Below are 15,549 nucleotides of genomic sequence, written 5' to 3'. Positions count from 1 at the left end.
TGAGACTATGCAGAGAAATTGCAAAAAAGCAAACAAAAAAAAAATAACAACAGCTACATCTCAGAACCGCATTTAGCATGTCACATGTTAAAGTTCAAGACATTATAATAATAATAATAATAACAATAATAATAATGTATACTTTATTGATCCCCGTAGGGAAATTCCTCTCTGCATTTAACCCATTCACTCTGTGAAGCAGAAAGCCCCTTATCTCAAAAAAGACCATGACAGCATGCTGTGGCATGATCTTAAGAGAGCTGTGCATAAATACCCACAAACCTCAATTAAATAAAGCAACACTGTAAAGAACGCTAGGCCAAAGTTCCCCCACAATGATGTGAGAGGCTGATAAAGTCATACGGAAAACCAGTTATTCAAGTTAATGCTGAAAGGTGGTTTTTCTATTTTACGTGACGTAATTTCTCAAATTCCTCTTTTCTGTTTAATTTAACTTCAGTCTATTGAAGCTACTGCCTAGTTCCCCTCCCCCCTTCCTCCTCATATAAAACACATAAATCACCTGAAATGAAAACTGGTTGACATTTTTATTCATTTGTTTTAAGAAAAAAAGTATACAGTGCAACTGTAACTGTCTTGTAACACTTATTTTGCCTTTTAGTCTCACAGGATAAAATACACATTGTGATTAAGTGATACCATTAACACCTTATACAGCACTGAGTTTTCAGAGTCGACTTTGAGCTTACCAAGCACGGTGTAGGTAGGGAAGTGACAGATGACCACACTTCGCAGAATATCCTGTCACTGATCCAGCAAAGCAGAGCCAGCGCCCACCAGATCCCTGAGATCAGGCCCAGCTTGAACACACGTGGGTTTTCACACCTGCGATGACACAGTGAAGAACAATGTGAGCTGTGAAAATACAAATGCAACCAACTTGATGATTTATTCAGCATATAAATAGAAAACAGTTCAATTTTGTTAAAATAGCAATACACTTCCTAGAATTACAGATCATACTGATTTTCTCGAAACAATCTGAAATATTTACAAAATAAATGCAATTAATCATATATGTAAAGTACACTGCTGCTAAACCCACGTTGGCCACTTGTGGGCAGCATATATATTCATCATTTATTCCTCTTCCTCTTTCACATCCAGACTATACAGACAAACATTAACATTTATTTTACCACATTTATTTTGAGGTACACGTTCACATTTTTGTCTTAAAATAACTCCATTATCTAATATCTAGCTCTTCAGCTGCCAACTCTCCCAGTGACATTCACTTACATAATCATTTAATCCACTGTAATATAAAAATACTACAAAATCATAGTGGAAATTTTCTCAGTTTTAGCACACTAACATTAAAACATTGATCCTCATGTTTACATTTCTTTTTATCAATAAAATACTTCTGAAAATCTTATTTTCTTGCCTAAAGAATCTTAAACCTCTGAGCCTCCTCATCATACGCGGTCGCTTCCAGGACGTACTGGCCTTTTTGCCCAATTTTGGTGCTCTAAAAGCAGAGGAATTTAGCAATTTTAATGGCACAGATGATTGCTCCAGCTAGATTTATCTGCACAAATTTCCTCATGGATACACCTCTGACCTAGAGAGATGTGCTAATCCAGAGTGCCACTGCCAAACTATTCTTAGTCTTACCCTCCTTAGGCACACCAGTCAGAGCCAGGCCAAACACTGAGTGCAGAGACAAAGAGGGGGACACAGAAGCCTGACTGTGGACTAAACGGTGCTGACGATACAGGACTGGCAGTTTGTCACCTGCCCTTAAGTCAGTGCATTTGATGAAGTCAAACCATTTAAGAAGCCTCTACCTTTGAGTCACCATTGTTTCAAGGTGACACGAATCCCTGGATGGCATTAGAACCTTTCCAGCTCAGCAACATAACCGGATTGAGCTAAACGGCAAACATCACTCTCACGCAGAGGCTCAGGAATCTTTTTAAGCAGAGGTGAACGACTTTACACTGACAGTGAAAGCAGAGATTAGATTAATTAGCAGTCAGTTGCGATCACACTGACTGATAAAGGCGATCTGGTCTCTGGGAATGTGGGAGTCATTCAAGCGAAAAAGCTCCGAAAGCTCTGACACCATGAATGTAACATTTGTCACTGACCTTCAGAGCCCCAAATCCATGTGGAGAATACTCAGCTGACTTATTTTTATTTAAACAAAAAGACACCTTTCCTATTTAATTAATTTAAGATAATTTGCACTGTAATCATAAGCCTGTGGAAATGTGGAATTTGGCCAGTAAGGGAATACTAAGGTTGCCAGCAATGCATTATATGGACAAAAGTACTAGACCACACCTCTTAACCTTTGAATTCAGGCATTTCATTCAGTCCCACTGTCATAGGTGTATAAAATCAAGCACCTGGCCATTCAATCTGCCTTTACACTTTGTAAAGATTGGTGAAAGAATGGGTTATTCTAAAGAACTCACTGTATTTCAGCATGAAACTGTAATAGGATGCCACCGCTGGATTAAGTCAACTCAGTTACGGTGGAGCACGACGAGTGCTAGGGGGCATAGAGTGCAAAAGTCGCAAACGCTCTGCTGACTCATTAACTGCAGAGCTCCAGACTTTCTCTGGCATTAACATCAGCCCAAAAACTGTGTGCTGGGAGCTCCATGGCCGAGCAATTCTGTAGATGTAACACGTCGGTGGACCCGTACATTTTCTGCATACTGTATGTTCAGAAGTGGATGACTCCTGGAAGCAGTGAGAAATAGTGCTACATCTTTATTTTTCTACATCTTTTATTTAAAAATAATAACAGCTACAGAAATTGCAAAACTTACTCATCACACCAGAATTAAAGATTTCTTATTTTAAAGTAAGTGTGCTGGTGAACTGAACTGGTAAACTGTCTCTATTACATAACTTGCCCAGAGAGAGGCAGGGAAAAAGGGTGTCACAGCTATGAAACCGCAACAGGAAGTACAAAAATAGATGGCCAGTGATGCATCTTCCCACTGGGAAGTGGGTCTTTAAATTGTCATCAATACTGTAAAATACTGATTGTTCCAGTTAATCACAGAACACAAAAAGAGTGGCTATACCTCTTTATGTTACAATTTAAGTGTCAAAGTGCTTAAAATATATAAACTAATCGATAACTGTGAAGATGTGAAGACAAGATATGTGAAAGCAAGAAAAGAAAGCTTAATATGGGGCTTATGCATTAAAAATGCACAGGCCTCAAACAGAAAGTCAATGAAACAGACTTGAAAACCACCCTGTGAGCACTGCTGGCAAAGGTAGAAAAAACCCTTCTGATTCATTGAATCAAAACTGGGGGGAAAATGATTATTTCTCTTCAGCTGCATGAATTTGTTCATAAAATGACCTTAGAATGGGAGTTTCTATCCGTATATCTGCACGATTTGGTTCCCTATGGAAAAGAATTACCAAAGGAATTTAAGAAATCTTATTCTGAGACTTTGTAACGATGAAAAATGAGCTACAGGAAGATCAGTAACCGATTAAAACTTAGAAGAAGCACAGATGGGCTAGTAATCAGGAAGTACAGGGGGAGACACAACACTGCTATTAGAGCCACTGTTGACATCCTAATAGAAATATGCTGCACATAGTGCTTCAGTTGAATAACAAGCCTCTGAAGACAGACAGGCGTGCCCTTCAGACTTGGCAGATTAGAGATTATGACATGCAGTGCAAAAAAACCCAACAACAACTCTGTGGATAGCGTCATTTAAAAAAAAAAAAGAGAAAAACTCGCTGTCTGGCAAGATTAAAAAAAAAACAAAAAAAAAAAACAAAAAAAAACCATGAAACAAAAACACAAGAAGAAATTTACTGAACAATGGGGAAAGCGCTTTCAAATGACATACATTATTAACACACTCCCTTGACAAATTAAATAACTGAAAATAAAATGTTTATTTCTAATACTTAGTTGAAAACCCTTTGCTGGCAATGACAGCCAGAAGTCTTGAAATCATGGACATCACCAGATGCTGGTTCCCTCCGTTTTAGTGCTCTGGCAGCCTTTACTGCAGCGACTTTCAGTTGCTGTTTGTTTGTGGGCCTTTCTGTCCAAAAATTTAGTCTTCAACAAGTGTAATGCATGCTCAATTGGGTTAAGATCAGGTGACTGACTTGGCTCTTCAAAAATATTCCACTTCTTTGCTTGAATAAACTCTTGGGTTTCTTTGGCTATATGTTTTGGGTCATGGTCCATCTGTATTACGAAACACCAACCAACCAACTTGACTGGATTCAGCTGGATTTGAGCAGACAGCTTGTCTCTGAACACCTCAGAATTCATTTGGCTGCTTCTGTCCTGTGTCACATCATCAATAAACACTAGAGTCCCAGTGCAGCTGGCAGTCATGCACGCCAAGCTATCACACTGCCTCCGCTGTGTTTTACAGATGATGTGGTATGCTTTGGATCATGAGCTGTTCCACACCTTCTCCATAGTTTTTTCTTGTCATCATTCTCACCACTCCATTCTGATCTTGGTTTCATCTGTCCAAAGAATGTTTTTCCAGAACTGTGCTGGCTTTTTAGATGATTTTTTAGCAATGTCCAATCTGGCCTTTCTGGGGGTGATGAGTGGCTTGCACCTTGCAGTGAACCCTCTGTATTTACTTGCACACAGTCTTCTCTCTATGGTATACTTGGATATCAAAAAGACAATCTCCTGAAGAGTATTGTACACCTGGTTGGCTGTTGTGAAGGAGTTTCTCTTCACCATGGAAATGATTCTGCGATCATTCACCAATGTTCTACTATTGTAGCAATTTCTGAGATGGGTTTTTTTTTCTGTTTTCGCAGCTTAAGGATGGCTTGTTTCACCTCCATGGAGAGCTCCTTTGAAAACAAAGGCCAAGTAGCTCTCCACTGTCTACTGTCTGTCACAGCAAAATCTTCTAAATACAAGAACTACACCTCAAATCAACTCCAGTAACTGCCCACACCTCCCGATGAAATTGAGTCAATTGTCCAATTACTTTTGCCCCCTTAAAAAAAAGAAAAAAGGGTGGCACATGTTGAGGAGCTGAAACTCCTAAACCCTACATCCAATCTGAATGTGGATACCCTCAAATGAAAGCTGTGAGTCTACACATTATGTCCATGCCCATCATATAACTGTACTTGGAATATGCTTCAGTAAACAGGTAAAAAAAAATTGTGGCATTTAATCATAAACATGGAGCAATAAAGCAGCAGCAAAGAGCAGCTATGAGAATCATCTCTAAGAAATCCCCAATAAACACTTAAATAAGTAAATATTGAACTGCTACTTCATCATATGCACAGAACTATTACTACTTCTGTTGTAAACCTTATACATCAAGTCAGTTGGCCTGAAATATTTTACATAAATTACTCTTATCAAGCAACGCCCTTTCCTGCCAGCAAATATATGTTGACAAAAACGTCACCACATAGCCGGATATCTGGAAACCTCCGCCCAATCAGCCAGGAGATTATAGAAGGATGTGAGATAAGATACATGACATTAGATTAGTGCTTCTGCTTTGAGAGAAAGTGCTGGGGAATCTGAGGAGTATAATTGTGGGAGGCAAAGATAAGGGTGGAGCCCTGATGTGACTCTCCTCGCACTCGACTGTACAAAACAGAGGTCTGTGGCATACGTGACACAAAGCTGGACACTAATTAAATTTATCACTCAAGTTTCAGCGACTCCCATTCCTGTGGATCGTTTCAAAGCTGATGAACAACTATTTTTTTTTCCTAAATACGGACCAAAATTGCTTGGTTGAACTTGTTGAATCTTTGCCACAAATAAAATAGGTCTTTCATGTTAATGAGACGTTCAGTCTCAATGGACTAAAGGTTAAATAAATAAAAATAAAACCTCTCTAGTACAGGGCGGAACCTCTGCTTGAAAGAAAACGGTTATTAGAAAGGTATACCTAATAAAGTGGTCATAAATAACACTGAAGCTTCAATATGTGGAGTCAAAACACCAGTGGGTGACTTCACGGTGCCTACATCCATCTTGTAACAGAAACAGGATGCTTTTATTTCCTCCCCCAAGCATGTTACTATTTAACCTTATTATCTGTGATATGTTCCATGAGCTGTTTCACATACATCAAATTCATAATAAGATCTTAAAACTTACTATAATACTAACAATGTTCTCCATTTGCATTGGTTTCATGCATCACGCTCAGTGTACATTGCGTACATAACTTTGCAGTCACTAAAAATTGTGTCCATGATGGAATTTTCTTCTACACACCACTCTGAAAAAACGCTGCAGGCTAGTTATAATAGTATTAAAGTATTCCAGGTTTGTAATTTTATATACTTTTCATTTCAGAAACCCTCTGCATGCTCACAATTGACTCACAGAACATGTTGTTCTTGCTGGCCTGAAAGTTGACTTGGATTGAAACCAACAACTAAGTTTTCTGTCCTTTCTGAGGGCAAAAGTCCATCAGTCGGGGCAACAGGAACTCTCTCACACTTGGAACAACAAAAACAAGCAGTTTCAATGGATGACTGGCACTGGCAGTAATGTGAAGAATTACTAACAGGTTGAACAATAGATGAATTTTGGGGACTGATGGTGGTGAGTAAGGGTTATGGGAAACGGAAGCAACGGAACATACATCCACGTTACTGTGACGGCTAGGAAGCATTAAGGACACAAACACGCAGAAAAACAGAGTGAAAGGCTTGTTGTGCTTTCAGGAACTTTCTTCCACATATAAGTTTGGAACAGACACACCAGACAGTACAAAAAGGTGAAAGGTGGCATGTTAACAATGCACCGACTTCACTATTTGACTTCTGTTATTTAAACAGTTCAAGACTTAAAGAGGTGATAAAGCACATTGTTGATAAGTCAGGTTATCATACTTCCCATGCATCAACTCTGGAACACATTTCCCTGCCTATAAAGGCATGACTGAAACAAAGCCGGAGACTTCATAGAGGACTGCTGGTTTACATTATTTGGGGCTGATAAAAATTCATTCTTTGTGATTTATGCTACATCCTTTGATGCTGCAGTCGCTTCTTATTTACAGCCAATGTTATTTCCAGTTGGGCGCATGCCAGACGTTTCCGCCAAACAAACCTCTGTCAATAGCCCTGATCTACAGCCATCCTGTGAGTCACTATAGAAGACGACAACATTTAGGTGGGTGCTAAGTAACGTGATCGCATAAAACCAAACATATAAAACAATCCAAAGTTTCAGCACTGCTGGACTTTCTCACTTCTAAGTGAGACTCAATTATGTTGGTGAACGAGAACTACATCATTGACTTCACATGGTTTGCGTTAACTTTCACGGAAAAGAGTCTTCATCACCACAGAAAGCTGCTTTAGAGCCGAGCCACTGATATTTCTGTTAGTGAAAGTTACAGTTTTATTCTAACAAAGCAGGCTGTCAGAGGGAGGGGGACAATAGCTGCCCAGTACAAGACGCATACAGCGCATGCCACAGGCAGTTACGTTTTCCAGCAACGCGAGCAGTTTTCAGCTTTTAACACACATATTTTAGAAATCCCCATAAATTCCTAACAGAAAAGTTAGAATGTCACTATACAGGCTATCAACTTTCCTGCAGCTGAAGTAGTGTGCACTCGAAACCACCCAAACAGAAGAGTTATCAGAATCTGAATACTTTAATAATTCTTAAGGAAATTATTTTGGTTACAAGAAGGATAAAAGAATAAAAAAATTAAGAATAAACCAAAATACCTATTAAGCTGGAAGACAATCAGAGTGAGTAAATTTCAGGAGGTTTTGAGATTGAGGCTACGTCCACACTAGCCCGGATAGATTTGAAAACGGCGTTTTCATCTGAAAACGCTCCGCGTCCACACTAGCGTTTTCAGTCATTTTCACAGAGTTGCGTGCCTACATTGAAATAGCCGAAAACACTTACGTTCCAGTACTGCGCATGCGTGCAACGCAAGAAGATTCGACTGCCTCATTTCTGTCTGCCGCTTATTTACTTTCCGGCTCTTTGAAACGTTGCAGCAAATGTTGAGGAAAAGCACCGAGTTTTTTTAAATGGACTAACAATGAGCTGGAGTTGCTGCTGCGAGTAACACAAAAGTATAAAGTTGCAACTGCGAGTGAGAGTTAAAAAATTTGAAGAAAAGTTATCTGGAGCATGTACAGACTGATATTAATCTTTAATAGGGCTGTCAAAATTGAGAGCAAACAAACAACTGCTGTAGAATGCCCTACACTATCTTAGTTTAATTGGTCACATGACTGCATCACATGACTAACATGCGTCATCATTTTAGAAAGTCTCCATTTTCGCTGTCCACACTGCGATGCGAAAGCACCGTTTTTCAAATGTATGCGTTTTTGAGAGCGTTTCCAAAATGCTGCGTTTTCCATGAGCGAAAACGCCGTCTCAGTGTGGTCGGGAGGCCAAAACGGAGAGAAAACGATGCGTTTTCAAACGCATTAGTGTGGACGTAGCCTGAGACAGGATTTCAAAGTGGAGAGAGAGAGAGCAAAGCTTTCCACTTCCAGGGGTTTGTTTTTGTGATACTATCCCCACTGAGCAAATGTGGCCCTTAGTGACATTTTAAGCCTTTGGCAGTGATCTTTTGTGTGTGAGTGCATGTTTTTAAGTGTTTTTCAACTGGACATGACTAATAAGGGTTAGATTTGATTGAGAATATGACTGTGACATTGCACACATAACTAGGCCTTAGAAATACTCTGCTTTATCATCAGTGACACTCAGGAAGGCACCATAATTATCTAAATAAACATCAAGCTGTGTTAAAGAAGACTTCAAACTAGTGGCTGAGACCATAAACCCATTAGGAACATGTGGTCATAAGTTGCGTGAGCAGTAAGATAATTTTCTCACAGACTTCTGCACAATCACACATCTTTTTATAAATCAGCCAACAGATTCACCACCTGCTTCCTGTAAGGGGTTTATAAAAATAAACTTTTACTTTACTTACTTTAGGTTTAAAAAGTTCTGCATCGTCTTCCCTCTTTTGACGCTCAGAGCATGTCCACATTTGATACATAGTCCATGTAGTTTACTCAGTGTGCCACACTTCCGGCTCAGACCTACTCGGCTACTTACACTCATCTGTGCTGTTTAAACAAACACACACAGTCATACTCTTCCGTCTTACCTTTTCAGCTCAGTAATGAGCAGCACGGTACATGGGATTCCCAGAGTCATGAGTGACAGTGAGTTGACAACAGGAATTCACAAAGGCCAGCCCCGTGGTGATCCCTGATAAGATGCCGATGACCACTTTGAATCTCGACCTAGATGGATTAATGAACAAAACAGACAGATATTGCTGCAATACTCCATGAACACAATTGTAAAATACAGAGGGAGTGTTTGGATGACTCAGATGTGCTCCAGAAATTATTATGGACCCACTTAAGGTGCACATAACAAACACGCTCAGCTCTAATCAAAAGGCTGGGCAAAACAAGTAGCAGCCTGAAGTGAGAGCAAGCAGCCGTGCAGCTTGGTGACAATACAAGGAGAAGTAAAGACATGTGATGCAGCTTTTACTGGTGTCAGCTTCTTAGAAAGGCCTATTATTAAACAGGAGGTGTCACAGCAGCTGAGATATCATGTGACAACAGTGAGCTCTAATACAGTAATGTACTAAATGCATATGCTACATATTTGACCATGTGAAGAAAAAAATGTTTGCCCCGCCTTGCACGGACAAACCTACACTGTATCTGCTTTAGTGTTTATTCTTAATTATTGCATTATAAGTATGTGTAACACAGACACTACCATCAGATGCCACCAGCTGTGAATATTGCAGTCAGAGCTAAACACTTTTAGCTGCTTGAATGATAATTAAGAGTTAAGAGCATGAAGGATAGGCCTCGGGCCTGATTACTGGTAGAGCTTCTGAATTAAGAAATCACTTAAACAGAACCTGTCTGACAAAATGAAGTACCGGTAGGCTAAATGAGCTCAAAAGCAGCAGAACAATAATCTAAAACACACCAGCAAGTTCACCTCTGAATGTCTCAAACAACCCCAAAATGAAGGTTTTGGAGTGGCCAGGTCAAGGTCTGCACCTTAAATCTGATTGAGTTGCTTTGACATGACCTTAAACCATGCTCGAAAATCCTCCAGTGTGCCTGAATTAAAACAATTCTGCAAAGAAGAGAGGGCCAAAATTCCTCCAAAGTGATGTAAAAGACTGAACTTTGTTTAATGATGGGAAACATTTTATTGTGGCAAATATTGCAGAAAAAGAAAACCCAATTAGGAAAGGGGTAAATAGTTTTGTCACAGACTACATATCTACACATGCACATAGTTGAAGCTCTTTTTTTACAATAATAATAAATAATAGTAATAGTTGTTGTTATCAACATACCGATCCCTCCTGAATATCCTGGGTAAATACCTCTTTGGAAACCACATGGCTATGGCACACATTAGCACCCATAATATGGCTAGCTCGTCCAGCATTTGGCCAAGAAAGCTGAGGGTGGCATGAAAATAAGTCGATCCAATACCTTGGAGAAAGGAAGAGACACAGAAGGACAGTGATAGATGTTTAAGTTTTGTATTCAAAGGGCAGGATAAATGAGACAGTCTGTGTTTTGTTACATGCTCCCTCTCTCTTTTATAAACATCAGAACATAACTGAGAATAGCAAACGTAGAGTTAAAATGTTCCCCCTCTAAAACGACGAGTTCAAAACGATAACCGAAAAACAGAGCACAGTTGGAACGCCACAATCATCACACATCGAACAGGACCGGCTGTTATCTACGATGGAAACTTTGGAAGCCGTTTTCAAGCTGCTAAACATGTGGGTTTCACGTTATTGTGCAAATGTTTGCCAATATTTTATGAGGAAAGGCAGTCATTGTGTTACAGTGAATGTAAAGGCCTCTTTTGTTGGCCTTTAATTTGCAAACAGTTATTTAGAAATGAAGCCTTGAAATGCTGCAGAGAGATGCAGCAGTCACTTCCCCTCCTTGTTTATCACGGTAGAACAGACTTTTTATTATCAGGTGCAACATTTCAGCAGACTTCTTATCAAATGTTGCTCCCACTCAGTTGTTACTAATCGTGAAAACCTGTCATGGTTCTCAACCTAGGCATGAGAATGAGCCATTCAATAAAAGACTTAAAGAAGCATTCATGTAAATGAATCAGCAGCTCCTTCATAATCAGTCAGGCAAAGAAAAAAATGGCTAACTAAGGAGTGCTAGTTGGATATAACAGATATGCGTAAAGATGAAATGGTTAAAAAAGCAAAAATAGCTCTTTTTTTAAGACTGGTCCTTTTTTCCATTAAAACTAAAAGCAGAATCCAGGTTCTTTGTGACTTGACAGGATATGAATATGTTGCCTTCAGCTCAGTGAGGGGTGTAATTTCTTAATTCAAAGCCTTAATTTACACGTTCTTATTTTTGATCTGCTGACAGATCAAAATATGGATGCAAAGTAGCCAAACTATATGTGCACACACTGCTGAGGCTAAGGCGAAATAAAAAGAAGCTGGATGTTGTTTTTGAACTAGAAACTATAGGCTTGCTTTTCTATTCGAGTCAAAGTTCACCACAACTGCTGAAACAGAGGAAAAGACATGAAACCATGTGACCCGTTGCTGGCACTGGCTTTGTTTTAAAAAGCCTCCAGAATCAAAGAAAAGAAAATGGATGCAGTCCAAGATACACAGATAAGGATTTATGGTATGGACCAAGAATGTTCAACTGTCTGAGAGGCTCCAACAAAGCAAGGAGACTGCGTTTATTTCCCTTTACATTGGACCACACATGGGCCACAGAGGAAAACACCCAGCTCGAGCTCTTTAAATCTGACCCATAGATCCTGCTACTCAGTCAGTTATGCAAATCTTGTTCAACTACTTTTTTTTCCCAACACCCACCAAGGTCACCTCCTTGGAACAGAGGTGGGGTCGCTCTCGGGTTATCTTTGCTGACAGGGCAACCCGAGCGTTTGCAAAACAGCATCGATGGGAAAAGGCTCTCTATTGAACTGTGTACATGAAGAAGCACCATTAAAGGCCTAAATATTGAATGAGACATAATGAATTCAAAATCAATCTAAAGATGGTGATAGAGGCCACAGCTGAGAAACTGTGCACCCCAACAGTGCCACTGCGGTACAAGTGTATACAGATCACTCCTTTGGTCTAAAACCTGGAAACTAGTTCAAATTAAATGTCCATCGTAACCGCCTAGAGACCAAGTCGACATACTTTAACCTTCTGGTTTGTACTAGTTAACAGTGCAAACCCTCAGATACTTTGCTTACTCTCATGAAAATAAAGGAAAAAAAATAATATTTTTTTTGCTATGAATAAAAGTCCTACAGGAATACACTATTTTTTTTTTTAATTGGTTTGTGGACTATTTACTCAGTCCCTTAACCCTTACTTACACACTCATTTGACCCGTTTTGACAGCAGTAAAAATACCTCAAATGACCTTTTTTAGCTTCAAATTTGATAACTTTTGGCATCTGCACAATGACAGTAACGATGATCAACTCAGTTCAAATATATTTAGATGAATATGGCTGTTACATTTTCGTGTCCTTGGGTAAAACTTGACATGAGAGTGTAAGATATTAGATATTTTTCTCCATAAACAAAATGTTGTAAAACCTAAACAAAAAATAATAAATAAATAAAAAAAACACTGTCTGGTCTCTAATCCACAAAGTACGGATTAGTCATACATTTATTAATGCCAAATACTATATTTATACTATGCAGACAGTGAATATGAACAGTATGTTAGGGTTAACAACTTAACACTTGATCTAATGCAATCTGATGTAGCAGCCCAGCTATAAAGGCCTCCTTTATGAATCCTATAATGCTCAGTTTCTTTTTACAGTCATAGCAGTGTTAGTGGCACTTATGTACTAGACTGAATTATGCTGATGTGGTTTTCTAGTGAGTCTCCTTATGTATGCAAAAAGTGCAGTGCACTACCTCTATCAACAAACCCACATATAAAGCCCAAAAATGACAACGATCAAACAAGGAGCCCTGCAACAGATGGTCAGGCCCCCACGCAGATCCTTGATCTCAACATCTCAGAGTTAGTCTGAGATTAAAGGAAGAGACAGACTAAACAACAGAAAACTGGCAAATCTTCCCAAGATGCCTGACAACTGGTGATCTGTATGACATCCACTATTTTTATTTATTTATTTATTTGAAGCCTCCCTATCTGACGCTTGCTTTATGTACCACGTGTACAGATGAGAAATGAAAAATAAATAAATAAATAAAAATGAAGGGTTGAGAGAGGTCAGCAGCCAACTTACCGACCACAACTAGCAGTATCCATATGAGGTAAATCCCACTGTTGAAATGTTTTGCATATTGGCGGAACAAGCACATTAATATCGGCGGCAAAACAAAAAACAAAATGTTGCTGATCTGAAATGATAAACAACAGAAAAGTCTTTGTCACTGATCCCGCAGCAAAGAGCCAGCAATGCCCGTCAAAAGTTGATCAGTGTGCGGGCCTCGGTGGCTGTTCAGAGACTGGCATGCAAAACCTGTAAACTGCTACTAACAATAAATATCATGATGCTGAAGCTGAAAAGCAGCCAGACTGCTCAGCTAAGCAGTCGTTAACCTGGGAAGTAAAGCAAAAGAGCCATTAAACTACAAAAGAAAGAAAGGAAAGGGGAGTAAAACAAAACAAGCAGTGCAACAGAGACAACAGCGAGAAGAGGAAATGCAGAAAGGCTTTGACTGTAAACAAAACTGTAACATGCAAAACAGCGAGAACAACAACAACTACAAAAAGCCCCGTTCTCAGAACCGACCGTGTTGTAAAACTCAGCGATGCTGGGGTAAATAAGGTAATTGCCTTCACACCAGTCCACCTCGGAGCTACCAGCCTGCAACTGGTCCCAAAACATCACATTAACGTTACTCATGTCTGAACTAGTTCTGTCGGATGGACAGCGCCGAGCAGACAGCACATAAAAACAACCGAGGAGGGGAAAGTCGCTATCCGTCGGCTCGCTGGCTGCACGCTAGATCCTAACGTCTGAGTCCTGGCACGTATCGGCCACCCGAGCCTGTGACACACTGGGGAAATCGTTATGGAGCTGCATTTTGAGCACGTCCTTCTTCCACAAAGCCTCCTGCTCGTCGTGACGCTCTGCCTCGTCCACTGACAGCTGCTCGGTCTGCGACTCAAAGAGTGCTCAGGCTGCAAGAGAACTCGCTCCCGCCTGCTTCCTTCTTCGGTCAAACGTAGGTCAGGAAGGAAGAGTTTACTTATTTTTGTCATGGTAATTTAAAAAAAGAGTAGTGGTGGTGGGGGGTGAGATACTTAAAGTTTGTATGTTCAAGTCAGCAGTAGTCAAAGAATACTGATGCTTTATATTTTCTAGCAGACTTTTATATGAAGTGAGCCACATGTTGCCCAGTGTATGGAAGTTCAGCAGCTTTTTTCTTTCTTTCTTTCTTTCTTTTTTTTTTTGCTGTCTCTAAAACAGAATTACGGTTAATATCTCCAAATTTCGATTTTCTCGAGAATAATGAATGACAATAATACATTTCTACCCTTTTCCCTTCCATAAACAAATCGAGCTTTCTTTTTTAAGTCACAATTATTTTTTTTAATTTTGACTTATTTCTATCTGTTTTGTTTTTTATTAGCAACAAGCTTCCATACCAAACTGAACCAAATCCACAGTTTTATTGTTCTTTAAAAGTAGACCCAAGTAAGAAAAACAAAAACAAAATAAAAAATACAATAAAATAACTAGTGTTTTCATGATATGCTATATTTTCTATATCTGTATGTTTTTTGTGTAAATTTTATGTAATGTGCCTGGAAATTAGACGTTTTGCTAAAATGTAATGTTTACATGTTGTATTTTCATCTACTAGTGTCCATTCATATGCGTTGACCCTGTTAAATAAATAAAAATAACAGAATACTAACAAAAATGACATAACTATTACTTAATACATTTGGTGTGAAAAGTGGGTGATGTCTTTGTAAGACTTTAAATCTGATCTAAATACAGTTACAAATCCAAAATGTACACACATTTTTTTACTATCAAAAGCTATGACTGAGTAAATTAGCAGGCCCTGTCCAACCTCTGTGCAATATGTTTGAGACTTCTGGTCTATTCTTTCTGCTCAATTTTGTGTGGGACAGCCCTGTTATTGTGCACTCACATGTATTGACACTGGTCGATACATGCAAAAGAAAGCTGTCTTTTACATTGTAGTGATAATATTTAGTTTAAAACTTACTATTCCAGAAATAGGAACGATTAACTACTTTAATTTATCTGGTTTTCTTGACTTCTTGACTTGCCTTTAGATTGCACCTCTTTAAAAAAAAACACCTTTGCTGTATTAATTGATAATATCAAGTTTTCAGTAAAGGGTAAAAAAGGCCTGTCATCTCATAATAAAAATGAGTAACTTTGTTCAAAAGCTGCATCAACAGCTAACATAGCTGCATGCCTATTTTTATCAGTATTTTTCTAAGGGTGTTGTACAAGTGAGCAGTTAATTATGGTAGCCTTTA

The 15,549-nt window shown here is 39.1% G+C and overlaps 1 pseudogene; it reads right to left on the bottom strand.

The window, feature by feature from the left end:
* Positions 1 to 706: 706 nt before the first annotated feature.
* LOC134623427 (alkaline ceramidase 2-like) lies at positions 707 to 14,214 on the bottom strand (annotated as a pseudogene).
* Positions 14,215 to 15,549: the final 1,335 nt, after the last annotated feature.

Source organism: Pelmatolapia mariae, unplaced genomic scaffold (genome assembly GCF_036321145.2).
Source record: "Pelmatolapia mariae isolate MD_Pm_ZW unplaced genomic scaffold, Pm_UMD_F_2 NODE_ptg000648l+_length_32141_cov_1, whole genome shotgun sequence".
Lineage (NCBI taxonomy): Eukaryota > Metazoa > Chordata > Actinopteri > Cichliformes > Cichlidae > Pelmatolapia > Pelmatolapia mariae.
The sequence above is the reverse complement of the archived record's forward strand: the minus strand, read 5'-3'. Positions and strand labels throughout refer to the sequence as shown.